Raw genomic sequence first — 19,133 nt, forward strand, 5'->3', positions numbered from 1 at the left:
GCACGGAGGGAAGTGGGGCAGGCACGCGCGCGGAGGGAAGCGGGGCAGGTGCGCGCGCTGCCGCTGGCCCCTGCTAAGGCCTAGGCGGCGCGTGCCGAGGAGCCCGTCCTCTTTGGCCAGCTGGCCAATGGCCGGCTGGCCAAAGCAAGGGACAAGCTCCTGTTTTGGAGCCCCGTGCCGGGACCGGGAGGGGCCCCCCAATAGCGTGATTGTCATGGGGGCCGCCGGGTTATGGCATCCCTAATTAGGAGTGGGTCATGAACAGGCAAGACTAACCAATTTGGCAGGTAGATTTCTATACAGGTACAGGTAGGCACCTTTCACTTCTACTGCAGTTTAATCTTATCTCTTCGCTACCAGTAGAGCACCAATATTTATGGGGCACCACAAGTTGGAAACGACTTGAAGGCACACAACAGCAACATTTATTTTACAATCAGGCCTCATTCCAGACTGGGCAGTTTTAAAGATATCGACTCACACAACCCTAGATGACCTGGCCTTGTGAAGCTAAATCAGACTAGAATAGGCACAGAAATGAAATTTGGGTTTGGAATTGCTTGACTATTCAGATATGTTTCCACGAAGTAGGAAAAGGGAAAGCTGGCTTTACTATTCTCTGCAATAGTTTTCTGTGAAGTGATTCAAAAATTAGAGGGGAAATGGCAGAGTCTCTTGATTCAAATTCAGCTTTGACTTTGGAATACCGAAATCCATGTATGATCAAGTATCATTAAATACACTGTGGCAGAGTGAAACAGTATCCCTTATGTAAAATGGGAAAAATTAAGGGTTGTTTTTGGGAATTTATTAAAGTATTTTCAAGCCACAGATGCTTGAATCCATGGAGGGCTGACTGTACTAATATTGTCGTTCCAAAAGATACTCAAGGCACTTTACATCCCAGGTTTTATCTTCAGTGACTTAACAAACCAGGGAAATTGATCTAAAAATGTACAAACGTAATTTGTTGTCCAGTCCCCATGGAGAGCACAGTGGGTGCGGAGTGGCAGAGGGGAAATCCATGCAATTGGGGACAGTGTGGCCTAGTGGGGATAAACCTTCTGTTTTGGCGAGCTTAGGAGTCGCCGTAGCAAGGGAATGGGGAATGAAAGTGATCGGGCTTCTCTTTGCCTGCTCCTTCAGGTCTAGAGGCCGAGGGTGCAGGGAAAGATAATAGATATAAGGTATACAGGAGAGTCAGCGTGGCGTAGTGGTTTGGAATTGGACGTTGACTCTGGAGACCAGGGTTTGAATCCCGGCTCAGCCATGGAAACCCGCTGAGTGACCTTAGGCAAGTCACACTCTCTCAGCCCTTCCCTGAGGCAAAGGTAAACCCTTACTGAATAAATCTCGCGAGGAAAACCCCATGACATTTACTCTGCCACTTAGGGTCACTATAAATGGGAAAATGACTTGAAGGCACACAACAACACAGCAGGTGAGTCAGGCTATTAAATGCTGTTCCCATGAGCATTGAAAAGGTGCTGAAAGTTACTATCTATGGCATAGAACTAAGAAAAAATAATACTGTTTATCCTGAAATGCTTATGTTTCTTTTTCAACATCATCATCAACATAATCACATTGCACACAAAAAAAAACACATCTGTATCTTGTTATAGGTGTTGCGCAGCACAGCTGTCCTGTGGCACAGAGACTGTTTTGAAAAGAATGAAGTGGGGAGACTGTCCAACCAAACATGTCAAAATAAAAGTTTTATATGGCACCCACAAGTTCAGATTCCGTGACAAAGAAGGTTTGCGAACAGCCCTTCACATTCCTTTATCTCATAGCAGACCTCCACTCACAGTGTTACTATAATATTAAACCTCATTGGAAATCATAATAATATTTTAACATTCACTCTTCTAAAGGACAACAACCTTCACAATAAGATCAAGCAAGATCAGATTGGACCTGATCTAAAGTTATGCTTAACTTTTCATGCTAACATATCTTAGATTAGATTCAAGTCTGGAGGCAGCTGCAGTCTCCATTGAATTTAATAGAAGTGTTGATTCCTCTATTTTTAAACAACAGTCTGACACACACAGGTCCAGTAAGTATGTTTTCACCACCAACATCAGTTCAACCCAAGCTCTAAAATGTTTGGTATCTGTGTGCCGATACGTTGTGAAAGATACAGGGGCAGTCCTGGTAATGGATGGCAATCAAATTTTCACCTCCTAGTATCTTTAACAAAGTCTTAGCCAACAAACTAATGGGCATCTCCAACACTTTTGGAACTTCTGGAAGGGTTATTTAGTGTATGATCCCATAATGAAAACTTCCTTTAAAATGTTATTGTAATAAGTCAAGACTGGCTGCAAACATCTTGACAGCTGGCATTTCTTTAACAAAAATGTCTCAGATGGATTATGCATAGCATTCTTTCAACAACTAATTTCCTTTTGGTGTAAGATGCTCAAGTACAGAAAAAAGTGTTGGAATTTACATCTTGAGGGACATACTAGCTCTAAAGTGTTGTGTTACAATATCCCACTGACTTTTTTTGAAGTGATTTGATCTTGGCTAAAATGTTATGTGGGAGTATCTTTTTTCCATAAGGTTTCACTGTAAAATGGTATATCACTAATATCTGATGTTACATATTTACATTTCAAACTCTGAAGTTACATGATTTTAATAGCAAAACAAATGTCAATATTTTCTTCAAGCAGTGTTCCCTGAAATAACTAAATTCTTTAAAAAAACAAACTACTAGAACTGATGCAAATAAAGCTGCACAGTATACCCAAGCTACATAGTATGTTTTTCTCTGCCTTTTGGTTCTGTGTCTCTTCAAACTGCTTCTAAGGCCATGTCTATACTGCCAAATTAATGCAGTTTAATACTGCTTTAACTGCCATGGCTCAGTGCTATGGAATTCTGGATTTGTAACTGTGTGAGATATTGAGCCTTCTTTGCCAAGAGAGGCTGGTGCCACAACAAACTAAAACTCCCAGAACACCATAGGATGGAACCATGACAAAGTGTCAAACTTCATTATTTTTGCAATGTAGATGCAATCCAAAACACTTACAATTCTGAGCATCTTGTGGACTTTCAATAACTTCATTAAGTGGAGTTCAATAAAAGAAAACATAAGGTATAACACAAGGGTTAATTAAGTCTGAATATATTCTGACAACACATCCTGCTATGGAGAACATGCAGTGCTAGTTCATTGCTTCTCATGACATGGAGCAGAGTGTTTTTTTGCTTGGTTGCTTCCCCCCCCCCCCATGTGCTAGGGACCAGTACCATATTTCTGGTCATTGGCTACAGTTGTTTCTTTCCTGGAAATGTACCTGCACCAGTCCAGAGACCAACACTATGAGTAGCATTGCTATAAATACCTGCCCAAAAGTCCAATATCACTTCCTCTCAAGTAAATTGATCTATCACTGCAGCCCAAGAATAATTTCTGCTCCTTTGTACAGAATCTGCACACTTGGATAGGGTGCAAATCACTCCTAGTTTAGTGTTTAGAGGAGGTTGTGATGGAAGCCTCCTTGCTGGAAATTTTTAAATTAGAAAATGTTTAGTTTGACTGGGACTACATCCATGCACTGCATTACCAATTTTACAGGGGACATGCATTTTTAGAAACAATAAATATACCAAGGAAAAACATCGCTATGGAAATTTTCCCACCCACATCACTGGTCAGAAAAACACAGGGAAAACCATACAGGAATGAACTGCAGTTCCAAGTGTTATCCCTTATGCACTCAAAACTATAAAATACTTTCCTGCTGTAGAGATGGCCTTCTCATGTTTCCTCTATGTGAGTTAGAGAGAAAACAAGGGGTCCTGCAATAAAATGTTGCTGTGTGTTCCTAATGAGTTTTCCAGTCGGGCAAGCATGCATTTTATCAAGATAGACCATTCTCCTCCAGTTTTTCCCCTTCCAGAAATCAACATGCCATGTTCTGATCAGTGCTAGATTCATACAGTTGGAAGGTGATTCATGGGCCATCAAGTCCAAACACTTCCTCAATACAGTATTCCAGATGAGGCTTGACCAGTGCAGAATACAGTGGGATTATTGCTTCCTTGACCTCAGGCCAGCCCTGAGCAAAGTCCACTCTATCCCTTTTCTTTCCTACTCTCAGGCCTGCTCCTGATTGAAGCAGCAATGTGGCTGCAGCAGTGAGTAAGTTCTTCGGCCCTCTTCCCAATCTGATCAGTGTGACAAATTGAGACAGCACCAATGACGAGAGCCACTGACTTCAGGCTCATCTTTGGAGAGGGCAGACAGCATCCTGGACTAGTGCCCCCACTGCTGCAAGAGCCACTTGGTGCTGCTGCTGTGATCTCAGCAGGTACAAAGACGATGAGGTACTGAGGCTCCAGCTTCAAGCTGAGCAGGATATGAAGGAAGTGGAGAACACACCAAAAGCAGCAGGTGGACACTACTATGGGACAAGGGAATCTTTAGGTCCCTTCTATTTACAGGTGATATCTTGTTTAAATACATTACATCACGTAGCGGTAGAAAGCTAACATCAATTGTCTTTATTTGCAATCAGTAGACCACAAAAGAAAAGTAAGTTCATGTTCAGTAAACATGATTGTACTTTTACTACTGGGCATTGCTAAGATGTGTCTATAATTGTATAACCTATGTAGCAAACTGCTAGCAATATTTCCACTGAGTTAGGTGCAAAGCCAGATTTATTAATATTTAAATGCTGTTGTTCTGTCTCATGTTTGGTTTGGCCAAAATTGGTGCACGTTATTTATTTTAATTCAATATTTGGAATAAAACATAAATGTTCACCTTGTAGAGGGTCTAAGCTAAGCCACATTTCAGTATTAGATGCCATTTTGGTGTAATCTTCCTACAAAAAGGAGCTACAACAGACATTAAGACAGTTGTAGCAGCCATGGGAACTGGGTGGGGAAGATTTGTTTTGTAGATCACCAGCTTATATTTGAATTAAAAACGTTTTAAGTTACATTTTGGAAACAAAACCCAAGTTATAAGTGCTGATATAGGATAGCAGGGTTTTACACTAAAATGTGCATTCTGGAATAAGAAACTTGCCAGATACAAACACTGGAAACAGTGGGGAGTTGTCAAGAATTATTTGAAAAATTGATTTGAAGGGAGATAAATTTAAACCTCATGTTCTGAACAACTCTACACTCTGTTCTGTGTGTGAGTGTGTGTGAAAGAGAGTGCCATTGTCACTTGTAATATATATATATATATATATAGAGAGAGAGAGAGAGAGAGAGCAATTTCTTTGCAAAGACTGTATATTTTGAAACTGATGTGCTTTCCTGGAGATAGCAAATGAAATAGCAGAACCAATGCCACAGATAATTCAGCACATGAAAAATAATGTAATAATCAAATATCACACCTCACAGTTCTAATTGGTTTGTACCTTAATTTCGGTGATCAAAATCGAAATAGAACCTGCCATTTGATATTTAACTCAATATCATATTAGGAGATGTCTAGTATGTGCACATTGTCTATATATGCCTATATAGAAACATATACGGTATAGTACCAACACATCTGATAGTCCTGGTGAGAAATCGGTACTTAGGACAAGAGGCCTCTGTCAGAACAGAACACGGAGAAACAGGATGGTTCCCAATTGTCAAAGGGGTCAGGCAAGGCTACCTGTTTAACCTTTATGCAGAACATATTGTAAGGAAAGCAGGCTTGGGCACAGAAGAAGGAAAAGTGAAAATGGGAGGAAGAAATGTCAACTATCTAAGATACACAGATAACACCATAATACTAGTAGAAATCCTCAAAGACCTGGGACTAGTACTAAGGAAGATCAAGGAAGAAACTGCAAAGTTAGGCCTACTGTAAAGAAAACAAAAATAATGACAACAGAATAGAATAGAAATTTTATTTTTACCCTGCCTCTCCAACAGGATCGAGGCAGCTTACAATACCATAAAATATTAAAAAAACAGTAAAATACAGCAATAAAATAAAATACAATAAAATACAGTGATACAAAATAAACCCATTATCCCTCCGTCCAATCAACAACCTATAAATCACAAAAACAATAGTAGATTAACATCTAGATTAACTAAAACAACAGTCAAACAACAGAGAGATGGGCCTCCCGAGGTTCTCCGCATGATAGTCCATTATCACTGGGTGACCAGGTGAGTCAGGGAAGGCCTGTCGGAAGAGATCCATCTTGACAGCCTTTTTAAAGCAGTCAAGGTTGGTAAAGTTCCAGAACACTTACGACAGGCCATTCCATATACAACGGAGAAACTAGACAAATTAAATCTAGGCAATGAAGAAACAGAAGTAGTAAAAGAGTTCTTATACCTGGGGTCAAACACTGATAGAAACTGGGACTTCTATGCCTGAGTAATTCTCCAATATCTTTTATGGCTTAAATATTTAAAAGCAGAATGAATTCTCAACCCTGTTTTGGAAACTTCAGTCCCTCCAGGCTGCCTTCTTTCTGGCAACCCTGCCCCCCAAAAAAGGGGGGGGGACAAGAGGAGAGGCAGTTCATCTTTTAAACAGGATTGAATTCTCCTTTCACCCTACTTGAATTAACTGAGTGTAACCTGCTCTTGTCCTGTAAATTCAATCTGCAGCTATTAGAGTAAGTTGCAGACAAAGGTGGAATGTGGGAAGAGAGATAAACTAGGACATTTTAAAAGCAGCTGAAAAAGTGAGAAAACAGCTAATACGCCAGAGGACAAGTTCATGATTCAAAATGACCTTAACATATTAGAGAGTTGAGCTAAAACTAACAAAATGAATGTCTGTTGGGAGAAATGTAAACTAATACACTGAGAGAGGGGAAAAATGAAACGCACAGAAACAGGATGGCTGACATCTGGCTGGACAACAGTACATATGAAAAGGATCTAGTAGACCACAAATTAACATAATAATAATATAATAAAACTTTTATTTGTATACCGCTTTTCCTTCTGATCAAAGTGGTTCACAATGTGCCAATTATGTGACATATATCACAATACAAAGTAATACAATACATCAAACAATACAATACATTGGCAAATTACATCAACAATTTTACACAATTCAATATAAAATCTAAAATCTGGAGCCAGATATAAAACGATTAAAGGCTATCAGTTGTGGTTGGATATCTTGATCTTAATTAGCCAACAGTGGTAGAATTCAAAGATATAGCTGTGTTAGTCTATAAAATCAGTATGTAGAGAGAACTTGTAGCACCTTTGAGACTAACTGAAAGAAACAAGTTGGCAGCATGAGCATGTGTTGACTTGTTTACTTCCTTAAGTGATATGCTGCAGCTAAAAAGCCAACGTGATTCTAGCCTGTATGAATAGGAATATAGTATCTAGATCCCCCAATAGAAGTAATAGTATCACCATTCTCCTTGGTCAGGCCTCACCTGGAATACTGTGTCTAGTTCTGGACACCATACTTCAAGAAGGTTATTGATAAACTGGAACATGTCCAGATGAGGTGAAGGGGCTGGATACCTTGCCATATAAGGGGTGGCTTAGGGAGCTGGGTATATTTAGCTTGGAGAAGAGAAGAGTTGCCATGATAGCCCTATTTAAATATTTTAAAGGATGTCATATTAAAGATGGAGCAAGCTTATTTTCTGCTGCTCCAGAAACTACGACATGGAGCAATGAATTCAAACTACAGGAAAATATATTCCACCTAAATATTCAGAAGAACTTTCTGCAGGTAAGAGCTGTTTGACAATGGGATACACTGCCTGAAGTGTGCTGGAGATTTTAAACAGAGGCTAGATGGCCATTAGTTGGGAATGCTCTGATTGTATCATCCTGTATGGCAGAGGGTTGGACTGGATGGCCCTTGAGGTCTCTTCCAATTCTATGATTAACTGAGGCTGTCCCTACCAAATCTCAATAGCTGGAGGGTAGGGACTTCACTTGCTGTGATCAAGGGGCTGGGCTGTAGTGGCTTGCTCATGATTGCTTGCATTTCCTTTAATTAAAAAAAGAAGGAAGTGGGTGTGCCATAATCCAAGAGAAGTGAATACATGTAATAAAGGGCATCGAAGCATTGAAATATGCTGAATGAGACTGTGTAGCTTTACTAGTATTACTCTAAAGTGTTTTCTCTCCTTTATTGAGTTGAAATCAATGGAAGGTCTCAAAATTTCTTAAAAGCAGCTTCCTTTGACGTAGTACAAAAATTGATTTTCATCTTTCAACAGCACTCAGTCTCACACGTATCACACTGTATCCCAAATAAATGAACATTCATTCCTTGCTCCTCTATACAAAGCTGCCACTCAGGAAGGAGTAGTTCCAGATGAGCTATTGAACAGTTCTGTTGTAGTTTAAAATGAACCCAATGAAAATAATTGAGGCACAGAATGGGACAAGGAACGAAGAAGACAAAAAACTCTAGCACTTGAAAAGAAACAGAGATAACATATACATAAGACATTTCTTTCTCTCCCTCCCCTTCCTTGACAGTTTAAAAACAATGATCTAAGGCCTTTTTACACTGCAGAGGTATAGCACTATGATTCCACTTCACTCACCATATCAATGTACTATGAAATCCTGGGGCTTGTACTTTGGAGGGGCGCTAGAGTTCTTTGGCTGAGAATTTGAAATACCCTCCCTAACCTGCAAAACAAAACAAACAAAGTCCATTGGATGTTACTACAGGAATTAAAGTGGAATCATAGTGCTATGACTATGCAGTGTGAAAGGGCCCTAATTGACCAAAATGACATCTCGCAAAGTGGACTCTTGCCTTTTCTCACAATGTAACATTAAATAACATTATGCTACAAGAAAAAGTGTTGAAAAAACTGCAGTAGGAGGTTGATTTGATAATAACGAATAAAGACTGTCTATCAAGGCCAGCTACAATTTGTGAAATCCTGATTTTAAGTGACCCTGCAACTAATTTATAATATAATTTAAAATTATATAGAAAACTCATTCCAGCACTAATAAAAGACAGTGTTTTGTTTTAAAAATGAATTACATAGGCATCTGCATAGTATCTTGTATTTGATTTTTTCCCCACTCAACTATTATTTTATATTTGAAACAGAGTTTAGTGAAGTATTGCATACTTTTTATTTGAATCACTCAGACTCTTGTATTTTGCCAAAATGAGGTTATTTCCATAATGTAAAGTTAAGTCATCTGAAATCCTAGCTCTCATTACCAGCTGAACAAAGCAATAATTTTCCATTTGAATGCCAGCAACAGGGTTTTAGGAATCATCTAGTGGCAGATGGGAGATGAAGCTCAACAACATTAGAAGGGCAAAGTTACCCATCTCTGGTTTAAAATGCAAAGTTTTTAAAAATCTGATTTTTAGAGTAGAGGTGAGCAGCTGTGGCCCTTTTAATGATATTGGACCACAACTCCCATCAATCTTAACCAACCTAACTAATGTTGAGACATTATGGAAATTGTACTCTCATAATGAGTCAAAATCAGGGCCAAACTCTCCCTAGGAAGCAAAGATGGCTAAACTGAGGTTATATTTTGGCCATATCATGATAAGAAAGGACTCACTCATGAGAAAAGACTGAAATGCTTGGGAAGGTAGAGGGCAAGAGGATTTCAGATGGATACATTCAATTAGAGAAGCCATGGCCATGAGTCTACGGGAGCTGAGCAGGGTGGCTGAGGATAGGATGACTTGGAGGTCTCTCATACATAGGGTCACCATGGGTCAAAATTGACTCGAAGGTGGTTAACAACAGCAGCAAACTCCCAAAGTATTAGGACGATCACAACTGCCCATCCTTATTTTAGAATCTGCATTGGTAGAAAAATCATAATGCTTAAACTGAATACCTTTGTACCAGCAAAGATGCTTTGCTGTACAAACTGTGGTAGAGGGAGAGATTAAGTTGTATATGTGTGTGTGTGTGTAGTTGAAAAGGCAAAAAGAATTATTCAAATCTTACACCACATTTCTCACTGACATGAGCTCCCATGTTTGTCCATGAACAATTTGTTAACAGTGACACAAAGTCCAATCCCAATATGCAAACAGGAAGTTTTCAAAACATCAAAAACATTAACAACACAAGTTGAACTTTTCATGTGATCTTGGGGCCAAAGCAGTTTTGCTTTGCTAATTAGTAACCCCACAGGTCTTCTTTGAAGATCACAGACATGGTTCTCTGGCAGCAAGCATTTAACCTTTCCCTAATGTAAATCCCACACCAGAGATGCCATTAGTTTGTGGGAGGGTGAGTGAAGAAGGATGAGAGAAGGAAGTGAGGGCTGCTAATTAGAAAAGCAAAATCTGGAAGAGATTCTAATCAAGGCTTTCTTGAGTCATATTTGACTGACCCACAGTAAATTAAAAAATGAGACTGATAAAAGCAAGATAAGATTCCAAAAAGATAAATATAAATGTCTACAAATTTCTAGAAATATAAAATACAGCAGAATGTGTTTAGTGGAAATCCCAATAGCAGATGACCATGGTTTCAGATAAGAATGACCATAGTGTAAGCCTCCAAAATGTCCACATCAGTTAATAGCATATGTTAGTCCATTATATACTCTGTTCTGGTTTCAATCCTTCATTTATGTGTACAGTTTGTAGTATGTGGTTGCAGCCTGACCTCATGTCAACTGAACTATTTTGTATAAACACACATGCTACACAAATCACATTGGGCAAAATCCTAATAGCTTCTTTGGTTTGTTCATGAACCATGTGGTCTGCACTAGCTTGGTGAATTTTCTTCTCCAAACAGCTGGTTCCCTATCTATGTGATAGCACAAACTACTAAAGTCTTCCCTTTGGTCTAAGGACAGTGTGCCATACAACATGAGGGACTGGCATTTGAACAGAAACAAGTGTAAAACATTCTTAGAATTGTGGAACTAGTTTCATAATTCACTGGTTCCTGGCCACAGCTTTCCATGAAACATGTTTTTGCACTTCTTTTAATTCCTATCTTCAGTTTATTGCAACACCGTATTTGTCTTCTAAGAAGAAATAAATCTTTTATCCTAACTTACCTTGTTAGCCAGGCAGTGCCCCAACGAATGGGTTTCCAAAGCACTGCAGATGAGGGCACTGGGAAATCACATCTGCAACGTTCTTCTGGTTGCGGGACACATTGAGAACAGGCAACTGGAGAGACCTCTTGGGGTCCTACCATACCTGTGTCTCTCAACATATCCCACAACTAGGAGAGGACTACAAATGTCACTTCCCAGTACCCACATCTGCATTTCCTCAGAATTGCTTTGGTTTGAATACTGCCTGGCTGAAAAGGTAGGCTTCTGGGTCATGGTCAGTCATTAACAACTTTAAATGTGAATTCCCAAAGTTCTGATAGTGCTGTAAATCCAATTTACAGCTACAGAACAGGATGCCACTCCTTATTCTGAGTGTTTTGCCTTGCAGAGAAAATGTTTAATCTGGTATCCCAAAATTTTGTGAAGGAACAAAAGGAAGCCACCATGGTAAAGGTCACCCTCCTCCCCCTTCAAAATATCATCAGTAGGACTCGCCAAAAATACATCAGGATGAACCAAGAAAATGGATAAAGGCCTATATTAGAAACTCTCAGGACAAGGGAATAAAGAGCTGTGAGCAGTAGGAATGAATCAGAAATTCATGGGAAAAATACTGGGACAAGAAGAACGGCAAAGGGATATCAGAAAATGAGTACTTGGCAGATGATGAAGTTGTCATTATAAGCTGCCAGCAGTGTGCAGAAGTGGCACTTGTTTACAAAACAGTGTTGAAATGGAGTGTTCTTAAAGAACAAATGGAAAATTGTGAAAAATCTATAGACAATAAAACAATTTGTCAGAGCCATTATAGCAATGGAATTTTCCTTGATGGGCAATTAAATGAAATAATGAGGTGTACAGTTTTACCACTGATGATAACAGATCAGGCCAGGTTCAAGTGCTGTAAAGATAGGGAGAATCAATTCTGTCACTATCCAGGACAATGATTATTAGGTTAAAATTAACTGGAACAAATAGAGAACTGAGCTCAAAAAGAGGCCTGGGAAAATGGAGATGGCTCTCTTTTAGCCAGCAACCTTTGCAGTCATTGATAAAACACAAACACCTCAACTGGGAAGATTTGGTGCTGAGAATAAAGAGAAACATAAATAAGAAGAGGGTGTGTAAAAAAGGTTCAGGCAAAGGATGCACCTATTGCTATGTTCCTTCAAGCCAACTCTGCTTTATGGTGATCCTATCCTAGGAGTTTCTTGACAAGATTTATTGAGAGGACTTTTGCCACTGCCTTTCTCCAAGGCTGAAAAAATGTGATTTGCCCAAGAGTGGGTTAATATGACTGAGCATGGATTTAATCCCTGGTTTCCCAGGTAGCAACAGTGGTGAGAAGCAAAGTGGGGTGCAGAAGAGAACAGGAAAAGAGAGCATGGGAGACCAAATCAATGGTGGTGGGCAGCATAAGGTGAAAAGGAAAAGAATGGAAGTGAAGGTCCCATCAGCTACAGGAAATAGAAATGGAATTTGAAAGGAGAGGTGTTTAAGGCAATGAAGACAGAGGTAATGGCAATGGAGAAATTGGATGTGAGAAGGGCAGAACTGAGTGGGGAGGCTATGAAGGGGGATGTAACATTTTACACCCATCCAATAAAAGGGTGAAGATGAATTATGCTTACTCTAAACAAAATTAGGTGAAGAATTAGGGTGCCAAGCAGAAACTGGGCAGCAGCAGCAGTAGTAGTGGGTGACACCGGTGGAGGATCTCTCACAGGCAACAGCAGTGACACCATATGTAACACATGTTAGTAGTGTGAAGAGGGAGTCAATGGTGAACCCCTTTACTAGAACCTCTCACAAAGCAAACCCTATGATGGGGCAATTCAAGATGAAAGAAGAGCTAGGGATAGGACACAAAGTGTTAAAAAGGCAGAGCAGAAGAAAATTAGAAGGTGTATGGCCAAAGACCCAACAGGGCACAACAAAAATGGAAGTCAAGCAGTAGAACTGCTCGAAAATAAATAGAATGTCTGAAGCTCTACTACACATAGTATGGGAACATGGAAGATGAGAAACATGAGGCAAGTTAACGTACACCTAGTAGAACAAAAAATGGAACATAAGGACTGATTTTGCTATCTCTTTCATCACAATTAATGCCACTCCATTTCTTCTTGTCTTTTCATTTGCTGAGTAGAACACTGCAATTGTCAGAGTCAGGATGCTATAATAATTACTACAGAAAAACATGAGCCAAAAACAACAACAACAAAAAAAAACAACAACCAAGAAATCTCTTCCACAAGATCTGTGAAATCAAAGTGAAATTTAAACCAAGGGTGGGGATGCTCTACAATCAACAAAGAAATATAATACACAAGGACCACGGCATCCAGTTACCATAGTCCTGAGTCTATCAGGGGCTGATCATGGCTGGAGAAGCCAGAGGCCACTCTAAACCTCCTGAGGCCACTCCAAGCTACTCATCTGCTTAATCCCTAAAATATGTAGATGATACCTTACTGATAGCAGAAGATAACAAAGGCTTTGAACAATTACAAGTGCTAAAGAGTCAAAGGAGAAAGTGGTAAAGTGGGCTTACTGTTGGAAAAAAATAACGACCACAGAGGATTTATATAAATTCAGTGTAAACAAAGAGGAAATTGCCATTGTGTTTGCCATCACTATAGGTGGTTGTGAGAGCTAGATGATGAAGAAAACTGACAGAAGGGGAAAAAATCAACTGATTTAACATGTGGTACTGCAGAAAAGTTATATGGATACTGTGGATAACTAAAAAGGCAAACAGATGGGCCCTAAAACAAATTAATCCTGAATTCTCTCTAGAAGCCAAAATGGCTAAACTGAGGCTGTCGTATTTTGGTCACATCATGAGAAGACATGACTCACTACGAATCTCGCCTCAATCCGTAGGGAGAGGCAGGAAATAGAAATGAACTTTATTATTATTATTGTATTATAAGACCATAATGCTAGGAAAGGTAGAAGACAGTGGGAAGAGAGGAAGACCATATACCAGATGGGTAGATTTTATCAGAGAGGACATGGCCCTGAGTCTGCAGGATCTGAGCAGAGTTGTTGAAGACTCATTCACAGTGTCACCATGAGTCACGCTCAGTATGAAGGCAGTTCACAACTCCCAGAATCCTAGCCCAACACCCAAACCACTACACTAACCACTATGCCAGCGGTTCCCAAACTTTAATCTTCCAGGTGTTTTGGACTATAGCTCCCATAATTCCTGATTGTTGGCCAAGTTGGCTGGGGCTTCTACGATCTGATGTCCAAAACAAATGGAGATCCAAAAGTTGGGAACCACTGTACTGCATCATACTGACTCTTTCAGAGGATGAATACTACTTTGCATTGCTTTGACAGAGTTCCTACTTTAGTCTAGTGAAAACTTTCATAAAACTTTTTAATGAAATAGTTTGCATCACTCTCTTTATTTTCCAACATAAAAGCCTTGCAGCAATTTTACCAATCTTACTATCAACAAATATACACAAATTAGTAACCCACCAACTCAATGTAGCCTGTGGAGATTTCATAAACGACCACAATGTGTGAACATGAGAATCGTTTGCTTGAACTCAGAAATTGCCTATATCTGGAAGAGACTATATGGAGACAGATGGTAATTGTAAAACAACCCTCCCCCCCCCCCAAACATCTAACCCTATGTTTACTAAGCATGAAAGGACTTTTGTGTTCATTTGGTTTAGAAACAGATGGCTTCATGGTAGAGCTATAGTACAAATACAACTGTGCTTATATAAAAGCATATCCTTGAATGTACAAATCATACCAAACAGGTACAATGTTTTCCCTGCTAGATGCAACTACTGTTAACATAACCACATCATTCTTTCAATATCTTCTGTCATACTGAAACAGTGGGAGTAGCCAGTTGTTTTCACACAGCCAGACAGATATTTGCACTCCACTATCATTTCAGCCCCACTCAAAAAATTAAATTAAATTAACCAATTTTATTCCTTCATTCCAGAGGAAGGCAAAAACAAAGCTCCTCCTCTGAATAAATCTTGCCAAGAAACCCATGTGTTAAGATTTCCCTAGGGCCCCCAAAAGTCAGAAATGACTGCAAGACACACGGCAACATTTCCTTCACTGCAAGCAAATGGTAGATACCTTGCAATCCACCTAAGTACAGCATTAGGTTACAATTTGTGTCCAAATGTATTTATTGATTAAACACTATGGCAGCCAAATGCTGAACATTTTACCAGCTCACTAAATCCGTATTTTTGTCTCACTGGAAAAAAAAAACAGAATGATGAGTCTAGCATATAACTCACTTTGAACAAATAAGTACATAATTTCAAGTGTGCGCAATTCATTGAAAACCCTTTCTTCCACTTTCCAAGGTCCATTTCATCAGGCTAAGAGGGGAACAATTTCTTCAGTAATAGTTTTGGTTTTCATCTGTATCCTGCATTTTCTGTTTAAAATAGTAATTCAAGTTCAGTTTTTGAAGGCACAACTTGACATTTCTAAAACAAATTCTGCAAAAGGAACATGTAATAGTTAATGGCAAGGCTTCAAGAGTTCACTCACAAATAGTGTACTTGAGACCAAATGTGAATAAGTGCTGAACTATACAGGCTTGCAATCAAACTCACTGGAATCTCATCCTTTAATATTTCAGATTATTTTTTAAGAGCAAGTAAAACTCCACCAATATGGTTCAATCTAAGAGCCACCACTGCCACCAACTATTACTCCTATGGTTTTCCAAAAGACAAGCAGCTGGTCCCTCTGTGTATAGAATGCTGAACTAGAAAAACCTTTGTTTGGATCTAGGATATGGTTCTTATTTTCAGTTCCCACTACTGAGACTATGACTGTGTTAACTGTACTTAGATTCAGCTCCATGACCTGACTTAACTCTGTAACTAAGGGCCCATACAGACAGGCCAAAATAAAGGTGCTTCGGGTCACTTTGGAGGTATGCTGTTTAAATGATGCATGCATCCTAAGAGTCCAAAAGCCATGCCAAAGCCACACTCCAGTCCTTAAATTTAAAATTGGTTAAAAATAAAAACAATAAAACAATGCAATTTTAAAACACAATTAAAGCAGCACATTAATATAACAAGTAAAAGAAGTAAAATTCTCAAAAATACTAAGATAAGAATATAAAGCCATTAAAAATATACTCTAGCAAACACCCCAATAAGATGCCTCCCTGGTAGGCTTGCCATATCCCGGCTGGGGGCGGGACTTTCCCGATTTGGGGCGGGTCTGCACGGTCCTGCCCCGGTTTGCCCCCCCCCCGGGATTGCCCCCGCCCCCGGGCAGGATATGGCAAGCTGAGGGAGGCTTTCCCTCGCCGCTTGGGCTCTGCTCCCCGCCACGATCGCGGCGAGGCCCGGGGCCCAGGCGGCAAGGGAAAGCCTCCCCCAGAGGAGGATTCACTCGCCGCTTGGGCTCCGCTCCCCGCCGCGATCGCGGCGAGGCCCGGGGCCCAGGCGGCGAGGGAAAGCCTCCCTCAGAGGAGGATTCCCTCGCCGCTTGGGCTCCGCTCCCCGCCGCGGCCCGGGGCCCAGGCGGCGAGGGAAAGCCTCCCTCAGAGGAGGATTCCCTCGCCACTTGGGCTCCACTCCCCGCCGCGATCGCGGCGAGGCCCGGGGCCCAGGCGGCGAGGGAAAGCTTCCCTCAGAGGAGGATTCCCTTGCTGCTTGGGCTCTGCTCCCCGAGGCCCAGGGCCCAGGCGGCGAGGGAAAGCCTCCCTCAGAGGAGGATTCCCTCGCCGCTTGGGCTCCGCTCCCCGCCGCGATCGTGGTGAGGCCCAGGGAGCAAGGGAAAGCCTCCCTGAAAGGAGGATTCCCTCGCCACTTGGACTCTGCTCCCCGCCGCGATCACGGCGAGGCCCGGGGCCCAGGCAGCAAGGGAAAGCCTCCCCTCAGTGAGGCTCCTATTCAAATGTAGGACACACAAAAATGTGTCCTATATTTGAAAATTTGTCCTACATTTTTCCCGGTTTGGAGGTCCGGACGTATGGCAACCCTACTCCCTGGGCACAATTATGTATTAAGTTATGTATTAAAAGCCTGCTTGAAAAGAAAAGTTTTTGCCTGCTGGCAAAATGAGAACAAAAAGGGGGCCTGCCTAGCCTCCCATGGAAGGGAGTACCAGAGGGTAGGAGCAGCCACTGAGGAGGTGTATATGCAAATAGCAAGTGTGAATCTAAGGTGAAGTGTGCATTTATAATTTCACTACAGTACACTATGGAAATTATCGCACTACCCTTTTCTGTCCTTCTGTCCCAACCTCGGTGCGGAATGAAAACTTTTAAGCACGGATTTTATCACAACCCCCCTCCCACAATAAAACTAACGTGTCACTGGAAGGAAGATGTTTATAATAGACAAGTCATGATATTGCATGAAACCCCTCGTACAAAACCCAAGAAGAACACTGTCAGTGACAAGCAAACATGGTGGGAAGAGTTACTCTAAACTTTTCCTCCTTCTTGGCCTGCTTATCAATTATATGGCTGGTACTTCTCCCAGACTGATGGAAGCTTCAGCTCCTCTGGGATTTATTTCATAGTTCTGATGTAATGTATGGCTCATATATGTTGTGGAGCACAGCACATGCTGACACCACAGGGGCAATGTTGTCTTCAGGAATAGTCAATCTAGCCATGTGGTACCGCCACTGGGACTGGGATCAATTCACATTATGCAATTATACCACTATGATTACTTTTAGAGAGGAAAGAATGGGATTTTAAATGGGAGTCAAATGAGAAAACAATGACTGTGTGCACAGGTTGCCTGTTGACCAGTGCCTTCAGGCTGCCTGGTGAACCCACACATTTGATATGGTTGTCTTTGGCAAGGAATATTTAGAGGTGGTTTGCCATTGTCTTCCACTGAAATACACTGATGCCCCTGATAGTCCCCTTCCAAGTATTAACCTGGTCTGACTCTGCTTAGCATCCATGATCAGATGGGATCTGGTGACTTCAGTGTTTTATTTCACTGTAAATCCCTTGAGTGGAAAAGATCTTCAATTCCCTTACCCATTGCCAATATTCTACAGATTCTCCTAACTGATAAAATAATCATCCGTTCCCTTAATGTTAAAATATGTTTCTTTTCTAGATGATGATGATGATGATATTCATTTATATCCAGCCCATTCCCCAAAACTGGGAGCTAAAAATGTGGAACACAACTTTACTTTGCTAAATCCTGCAGTTCTGCATCAGCTAATCAGTCTTAATTCATGCTTGTTTTTTATGGTCAAATATTGGGCCTTTCAAGGAAACAAGGTTGATGGTGGATCTTATTGATGTGGTGGATGGGATTTTGCCATTTCACTACTGCTCCTTATATAGATCCAGTTCATGAAAGGCTTTTGTACAAAGCCAGCACAGTTCCACTGCTTGGCTCACACTGTTTTGTGATGTAAAGTCAGTGCAGTGTTCAACTTCAGCCTTTCCTAATCTGGTTTCCTTTCAATTTGTTAGACTGTAACTCCTATTTTCCAGGCCTGTAAGGCTATTCCGCATGTTCTGCTGCATAGCTCACAAGGCTGAATTGGTGCTATGCCTCTTGAATTGGTGCTATGCCTCATGTTCCTCTTCTTGCTGGCAGAAGAGAGCACAGGATTTGCCTGTTAGCTCCATGGATTATTCTGATCGCATAATTGGAATTTTCTGTGTTGAAGAATTCATAACTAAAAATTCTAAAAATGTATATTTAAATTCATCTGGAGCTACATCCCAGAGGGACTTCAGCATTATTAACCATTTCTGAATGGTAAAATGGAAGTGTTTTGTATAAAGAGCTTATTGCTATTTTCCTGAGGCCTGCATGGTTAGAACTTACAAGATCATGGAGAATATTAAAAGAACTTTCATTTCAGCACTGGTTAGATCATGTGTGGGAAATTGCTCTAATGGTAAAACTGACTTGTAGATGCCTAATGGGGAGAGGGAAAGCAGAAAAAGACATATTTGTTACCTTGATCTTTTTATTTTTCCAATAACTGAGGAAGCTTCATTGTGTGCTTCACCATTACATCAACAGTCTCATCTATTTAATACAATTCCACCATTAAAGGGATATTGCATAATCATTTTTGGACAGAACTAAATTTAAATTCAATATTTGTGATGCTTGGGT

This window comes from Sceloporus occidentalis, unplaced genomic scaffold (assembly GCF_023333645.1).
Source record: "Sceloporus occidentalis isolate IW3139 unplaced genomic scaffold, rSceOcc1.0.p SCAF_6, whole genome shotgun sequence".
NCBI lineage: Eukaryota > Metazoa > Chordata > Lepidosauria > Squamata > Phrynosomatidae > Sceloporus > Sceloporus occidentalis.